This window comes from Eriocheir sinensis, chromosome 47, assembly GCF_024679095.1.
Source record: "Eriocheir sinensis breed Jianghai 21 chromosome 47, ASM2467909v1, whole genome shotgun sequence".
NCBI lineage: Eukaryota > Metazoa > Arthropoda > Malacostraca > Decapoda > Varunidae > Eriocheir > Eriocheir sinensis.
This window is the reverse complement of record NC_066555.1, coordinates 5,382,864-5,390,363: the sequence shown is the minus strand read 5'-3', so window position 1 is coordinate 5,390,363 and position 7,500 is coordinate 5,382,864. Positions and strand designations below refer to the sequence as shown.

The following is a 7,500-nucleotide window of genomic DNA, read 5'->3' as shown; positions in this document are numbered from 1 at the left end:
AAGGAAGTGGAGCAAGAGAGAATGAAATGGTAGAAGAGAAGAGAAAAAAAAAGCAGAATAGAAAGACATGAAGAAAAATAAGAAGAAAAATTGATAAGAAGTGGAAGATAAATGAATATAGAAAGTAAGGAAAAGAGAGAGAAAAAGGAAGAAAGTGGAGTTAGAGAGAATGAAAGAAGAGAGAGTGGAATGATAGAAAGGAAAAAAAAATAGAATAAAAAAATGAGGGAAGAAAATAAAAAAAAAGGAAAATGGAGGAAGGAAAAAATAAGGAAAATAAAAAAAGGAAAAAGATTTGTTTACTTACATTTTTCTTTTCTTTTGTTTCAGGTTAGTGTTGTTGTTGTTGTTGTTGTTGCTGTTGTTGTTTTGGACACCGCCGCCTCCGCTTCTTGGAAAGGTACTGTACAGAGAGAGAGAGAGAGAGAGAGAGAGAGAGAGAGAGAGAGAGAGAGAGAGAGAGAGAGAGAGAGAGGATGTCTGGTTGGAAGAAAGTACGCTATGTGTTATAATATACTGTAATTAAGATAAAAGAGGAAGAGGAAGAGGAGGAGGAGGAGGAGGAGGAGGAGGAGGAGGAGGAGGAGGAGGAAGAGCAGTTGAAAAGAAAGAGAAAAAGTAAATAGAAATAACAAAAAAAAAACATTAATTATCCGAATATCATTTATGAGGTCTTTGTTCTCTCTCTCTCTCTCTTCCGATCAATTTCGGAAGTTTGGAGGTATCTTGAGAGAGAGAGAGAGAGAGAGAGAGAGGGGCAGGCTTCTATATACCTAACTTTTCTCCCTCCCTTCCTCCCTCTCCCTCCCTTCTTTCTTTCTCGCCTCCTCCACCTCCTCCTCCTCCTCCTCCTCCTCCTCCTCCTCCTCCTCCTCCACCTGTCTCTCCTTCCTGTCTTTTGTTTAATCGTCGTAAAAATAGGTCAGTAATGACGATGATGATAATAATAATAATAATAATAATAATAATAATAATAATAATAATAATGATAATAATAATAATGATAATAATAGAATGTTACACGAAGGGAAGGAGAGGTGTGTGTGTGTGTGTGTGTGTGTGTGTGTGTGTGTGTGTGTGTGTGTGTGTGTGGGCGGTGAGAGCATTGTAGAGGGAAGAGAGAGAGAGAGAGAGAGAGAGAGAGAGAGAGAGAGAGAGAGAGAGAGCATGGAAGTGAGAGGGGGAAAGAGCTATTCATAAGAGGTGAACATGGGATAGAGGAGGAGGAGGAGGAGGAGGAGGAGGAGGAGGAGGAGGTTAGGCCTAGAGGGAGGAAGGCAAAGTTAGTGGCGTTAAAATCTAATGATCGCCCGTTCGACTCTCCCCTCCTCGTCCTCCGCCGCCTCCTCCTCCTCCTCTTCTCAGTTCTCTATCTCTACTTTTTATCCTATGTTCTATCCATTGTTCCTGTTTTTTTTTCTTTTTTCTTCTTCCTCTGTTGCCTCCTCTTCCAAGTTTTCATGTTTCCTCCTTCTCCTCTCCTCCTAATCCTCCTCTTCCTCTTCCTCTTTTTTTTCTTCCTTTTTACGCTTATTAGTTTTTAGCCACCAGACTCCCTCCTCCTCCTCCTCCTCCTCCTCCTCCTCCTCCTCCTCCCTTCCATTTTAATTGTCTCTATTCATTCCCTTTTCCTCCCCTTCCTCCTCCCTTTCCTCTCCTTCCCCTCCCCTCCCCTCCCTTCCTCTTCTTTTCTCTTCTTCCTTTTCCTTCCTCCATCCTTCCTTCTCTTCATCTTCCTATTTTTCTTCATTCTATCGATACCTCCTCCTCCTCCTCCTCCTCCTCCTCCTCCCGTCTTTCCCCTCGTTCGTAGGAGATAAAAAACGACTTTGTTTTTTTTTCTTCATTTTTTTCCCCTATTGCTCTGTAGCGTCCGTGGCCTGGCTCTCTCTCTCTTCCTTCCTGTCCATTTCTCTTCCCTTCCCTTCCATTAAATTCCCTCCCTTTCCTCTTCCTCCATTCCCTTTCCTTCCTCTCTTTACACTTCCCATCCTCTCTCTTCTTTACCCTTTCCTTCCCTTTCCTTTCTTTGCCTTTCCCATACCTTCCCATCCTCTCCCTTCCCTTCTGTACCCTCTCCCCTTTCCTTCCTCTCTGAACACTTCCCCTTCCTTTCTCTTCTTTTCCCTTCCCTTTCCTTGCCTTTCCCATACCTTCCCATCGTCTTCCTTCCCTTCCGTACCCTCTCCCCTAACTTCCCATGTCCCTTCCCTCCCCTTCCCTCTCTTCCCCTCTTCTCTCTAATCTATAACAGCAAAAGAAACAGATAAAAAATAATAAGAAAAAAAACTTGAACTTGAGAGGAAAAAAAAGGAGCGATATGATTGGCCTTCGTCAGCATGGAGAAGCTTGTTGATTGGCTGAGGAAGGGGAGGTTGAAGGGAAGGAAGGGGAGGGGGTGGGATGGGAAGGAAGGGGGGGGGGGGTTAATCTTGACCTGTTGAACGCGTGAAATTGCAAGGTCATGATGAAGGGTTGGGAAGGGGAGGAGGAGGGGAGAGGGGAGAATGGGAGTGATGGGTGAGGGGAAGGGAACGGGATGGGGGGAAGTGGGGTGAAGGGGTTCATATGGGGGGGGGATTGAGGGAGAGAGAGGAACTAGAAAGAAGAAAGGAAGGGGATGGAGGAGAGGAAATGAGGAATGAGAGAAGAAAGGAGAGAAACTGAGAGAGAAAGGGGAGGTAAGGAAGAGGAAGGGGAGGAAGGAAGGAAGGGAAGGGAAGGGGAGGAAAAGAGGGGAGGAAGTAGATGAAGGTGAAGGGAAAGGATGGGGAATGAATGGAGGAAAAAAAGAAGGAGAGAGGAGGAAAAGGAAGGGGAAAGGAGGAAGAGGAGGAGATATAGGAGAAGGGAAGGGAGTGATGGAGATAGGGAAGAGAAAGAATGGGAGATAATAAGGGAAAGGAGGAGAGGAAAAAGGTAAAGAAAGAGGAAATGGGAAGGGAGGAAAGAGGGAAGATTGAGGAGAGAGAGAGAGAGAGAGAGAGAGAGAGAGAGAGAGAGAGAGAGAGAGAGAGAGAGAGAGAGAGAGAGAGGAAGAGGAAGGCAAAGAAGATAAGGGGAGGAAGGAGGGAGATGAAGAGGAATGATAAGGAGTTAACGCTCTCTCTCTCTCTCTCTCTCTTAGTCAATCTCACTCACATATCTCTCCTCCTCCTCCTCCTCCTTTAGTTCCCACGGTTCGAATTTTTCCCACGCCATATAACACGATTCATTCACCTTCGGCGTGTGTGTGTGTGTGTGTGTGTGTGTGTGTGTGTGTGTGTGTGTGTGTGTGTGTGTGTGTGTGTGAAGATTTAAAGGGCTTAGGTATATTATTTCTTCCTTTTCTTCTTCTTCTACCACTACTACTACTACTATTACTACTACTACTACTACTACTACTACTACTGTCTCTACTACTACCATCACCAGCATATCGATAGCGTCATCACCTTAATTCTTTATAGTAGTAGTAGTAGTAGTAGTAGTAGTAGTAGTAGTAGAAGTGGTGGTGGTGGTGGTGGTTGTGGTGGTGGTGGTTGTGAACAGGTTGCCTCCATCGATGACTGTGTTGTTTGAGAGAGAGAGAGAGAGAGAGAGAGAGAGAGAGAGAGAGAAGGCCTCGAGGCTTCCTGTTGCTGTTCACTAGCAACTCTCTCTCTCTCACTCTGCCCAGTCACCCCAACCAGTCCTACTCTCTCTCTCTCTCTCTCTCCCTGCATATCACTCCCTTTTATTGTATATATCTTGCGTCATTCCATCTTCCTCCTCCTCCTCCTCCTCCTCCTCCTCCTCCTCCTCCACCCCCTCTTCCTCTTCCTCCTCCTCCTCCCTTTCGCCATTCTATTCATGCTGTCTCTCTTGTCTTTTTCCTCGTATTTCCTCTCCTTTCATTTCCTCCTCCTCCTCCTCCTCCTCCTCCTCCTCCTCCTCCTCCTCCTCCTCCTCCTCCTCCTCTCATCTCGTCTCATCTCATATTCTGTTAATTTTCTCCTCCCCTCTTGTTTCTCTATTGTCTTTCTCCTCCCTTCACTTTCTCTTCTTAGTTATCTTCCTCCTCTTCCTCCTCCTCCTCCGCCTCCTCTTCCTTGTCCTATATGTTCAGTTCTCCTTTTTCTTCCACATTGTTATCCTCGTCAATTTTCTTTATATTTTCCTCCTCCTCCTCCTCCTCCTCCTCCTCCCTCTCCTTTTTCTTCTCCCCTTCATTTTCCCCATCCTCTCCCCTTCACCTTCCTCATTCCCTTTCCCTTTAACTTTTTCATTGGCAATTCCCTCTCCCCTTCTAGTAATCAGCTCCCCTTTCCTCCCCTATTTTCTCTCCTCCTCCTCCTCCTCCTCCTCCTCCTCCTCCTCGTGTTCTCCTTCTCCAGTTTCATACGGATCTCACATCCTTCTCCTTTCTTTAATCTTCTTTTCTCCTCCTCCTACTCCACCACCTTCTTCTCTTCCTCCTCCTCCTCCTCCTTTTCTCCTCTCTTGTGATGTGGAAGAAAGAGGCTCAGTGGAAGAAAATAACTAATCTTGCTCAGTAGGCAGAATTCCGGGTCTCGCAAAGCTCAGTGGAGGATTGGATTCTGTTTATTATGTGCGTCAATGACTGAATCCTCCTTAGACTTAGAAAATCCTCTACTTTGAAGTTTTCTTGACACCGAAGTGGATAAAGAAAATCCTCCACGTTGAAGTTTTCTTGACACCGAAGTGGATAAAGAAAATCCTCCACGTTGAAGTTTTCTTGACACCGAAGTGGATAAAGAAAATCCTCCCCGCTGAAGTTTTCTTGACACCGAAGTGGATAAAGAAAATCCTCCACGCTGAAGTTTTCTTGACACCGAAGTGGATAAAGAAAATCCTCCACGCTGAAGTTTTCTTGACACCGAAGTGGATAAAGAAAATCCTCCACGCTGAAGTTTTCTTGACACCGAAGTGGATAAAGAAAATCCTCCACGCTGAAGTTTTCTTGACACCGAAGTGGATAAAGAAAATCCTCCACGTTGAAGTTTTCTTGACACCGAAGTGGATAAAGAAAATCCTCCCCGTTGAAGTTTCCTTGACACCGAAGTGGATAAAGAAAATCCTCCCCGCTGAAGTTTTCTTGACACCGAAGTGGATAAAGAAAATCCTCCACGTTGAAGTTTTCTTGACACCGAAGTGGATAAAGAAAATCCTCCACGTTGAAGTTTTCTTGACACCGAAGTGGATAAAGAAAATCCTCCACGTTGAAGTTTTCTTGACACCGACGTGGATAAAGAAAATCCTCCACGTTGAAGTTTCCTTGACACCGAAGTGGCTGAAAACGTTCTCGTCACATATGATTGTAAAGTGATCTACATCGTTTTTGATCTGATTATTCACTGATTTGAAACTTCTCTAATGTTATGTATTTTGGGACCAGAAATAATCATACCCACAGGAGGTTTGGGTATCATTTCTTGGGGTTGTAATACATAGACATTGGCAGGAGTGTTTTGATATATTTTTCAACCGTGGGATTTGCCAGTGAATATTATCATTTATGAGGTCTTTGTTCTCTCTCTCTCTCTCTCTCTCCGATCAATTTCCTTCCTTCCTGCAACTTCTTTATAAATCGGATTGACTTTCACGGTTTTTCGACAAGAGTGATTTCTACTGATTTCAGCTTCTCGTGCCTACAGACAAAAGACGTTTAATCCTTTCTTTTGCTGTTTATTGAGAAGCCTGACTAAAAGATTGATTAAATAAGGGTATCAGGACACCTCTCCTCCCGAAATTGACCTCTCTTTTTGGCCACTCCTTTGACCTCTATTCAGGAGCAGTAAGTAGCGGGATTTTATTTTATTTTTCTTTACGCCCTTGAGCTGTCTCCTTAGCTGGGAAAAAAAGTAACCTCGTAATAATTCAACAAATCTTTATGGTGCCTGCTCTTCCAAGTTTCCGTGTTTCCTCCTCCTCCTCCTCCTCCTTCATTCATCTCCATTTACCTCCATCTCGTATGTTACCTTCTCCAGCCTCCTCCGTCTCTCTCTCTCCCTCCCTCCCTCCCCCTCCATCTAGTCTCCTTCCGTTCCTTATGCCCCTCTTCTTTTGTACTCTTCCCTCTTTCCTCTTCCCTACCGACCCTCCTCTTCCTCCTTCCTCCTCTATATCACCCCCCCTATTCATTCCTCCTCCCTCCTCCATCTATCTCCTTCCTCTCAAGCTACTGATGTTCTCTCCTATCTTAGACTCACTTCCTCTTCTCTCTTCTCCCTCCCTTCTTCTCCTCTCCCTCTACCCCTCCCTTCTTTCCTTGTTGCTCTTTCCTGCTCCTCTGCTTTCCTTTACCTCTTGGATATTCCGCACTTAGCGTTAAATAAGTACTTTGATCTGTTATGTTTGTCGCTGAAGAGGCTGACGAAAAATCACTAAATCAGGTCGTCTCCTTTTAACCCAATGGACTTTTTAGTTGCCTGCTCTTCCATGTTTCCTCCTTCCTTCATTGACCTCTTCTTTGCCTCATCTTCAAGCTCCACACCCTCTCTTCCTTCCCTCTTCTTGCCTCCTTCCTTCCTTCCTTTCCATCCTCCCTCCCTCTTTCATTCTCCTCCTTCATCTCCTCTCCCTTCTCCCCCATCCATATCTTTTCTTTCCCTCTCATCCTCTATTCCTCCTTAATTCTCCATCTCCTTCTCTTGCTCTTCTCCCCCTCCTTCCTCCCTTTTCTCTCCTCCATTTCCTCCATTTCTCCTCCTTCCCTTTTCTCTCCCCCCTCCATCCTCCGCCTACTCCTCCCCATCCCTCTGCGTCCCCCATCACCTCTCCCTTCCACCCCAACCTCTCCTCCTCCCTCCTCCCTTCCCCTCCCCGCGGCAAGACTGGGGTGAAATATAGCCTCGGGGAGACCTTAGCTTTGCATATGCGTGGCCTGGGGAGAGGAGGAGGAGGAGGGGGAGAGAGAAGGGAGATAAAAGGAGAGGGGGGAGAGGAAGAAGGGGGGAAAGTAGAGAAAGCGAGAGAGGTGGGGGAGAGGGAAGAAGAGGGGAGAGGAGGAGTGCGGGGAAAGGGGAGAAAGAGCAAGATCGGGAGAGGGGAAGGGGTGGGGAGGAGAGGGTAGAAAGATGAAGGGGTGGAGGTGGAGGAGGAAGAGGGAAAGGTGAGAGGAAGAAAGGTGGGGGAGGAGGAGAGGGAGAGGTGGATAGTAGAGGGGGAGAGGTGGAAGGACGAGAAAGAAAAGTGGAAGAGGAGGGAATGGGTGGGAAGTAGAGAGGGGGGAGATGAGGGGAGGAGGGAGAGGGGAGAAAGAGCGAGAGGGTATTTGAAGCCAAAGAATTATAGATAAAGTTTAGTCATGAGTTTGGGGGAAGTATTATCGCTCGGCTGTAATGGAGGGGGAGGAAGGGGGATTGAGATAAGAGGGGAGGGGCAAGGAAGATTGAGGGGAGGAATAGGGTACGGAGAAGATGAAGGAGAAGGAAAGGGAAGAGGGGGACGTGAGGAGAATGAGGGCAGAGGTAAGTTAAGGGAGAGGGGGAGAGAGAGGGGAGATAAATGATAGTGAAA

The 7,500-nt window shown here is 46.2% G+C and overlaps 1 protein-coding gene across 10 annotated transcripts in view; it reads left to right on the top strand.

The window, feature by feature from the left end:
* The window catches only part of LOC126981290 (protein turtle-like), a 226,557-nt gene that overhangs the window by 14,011 nt on the left and 205,046 nt on the right, over positions 1 to 7,500 (top strand). The gene's annotated exons all lie outside the window — the stretch shown is intronic.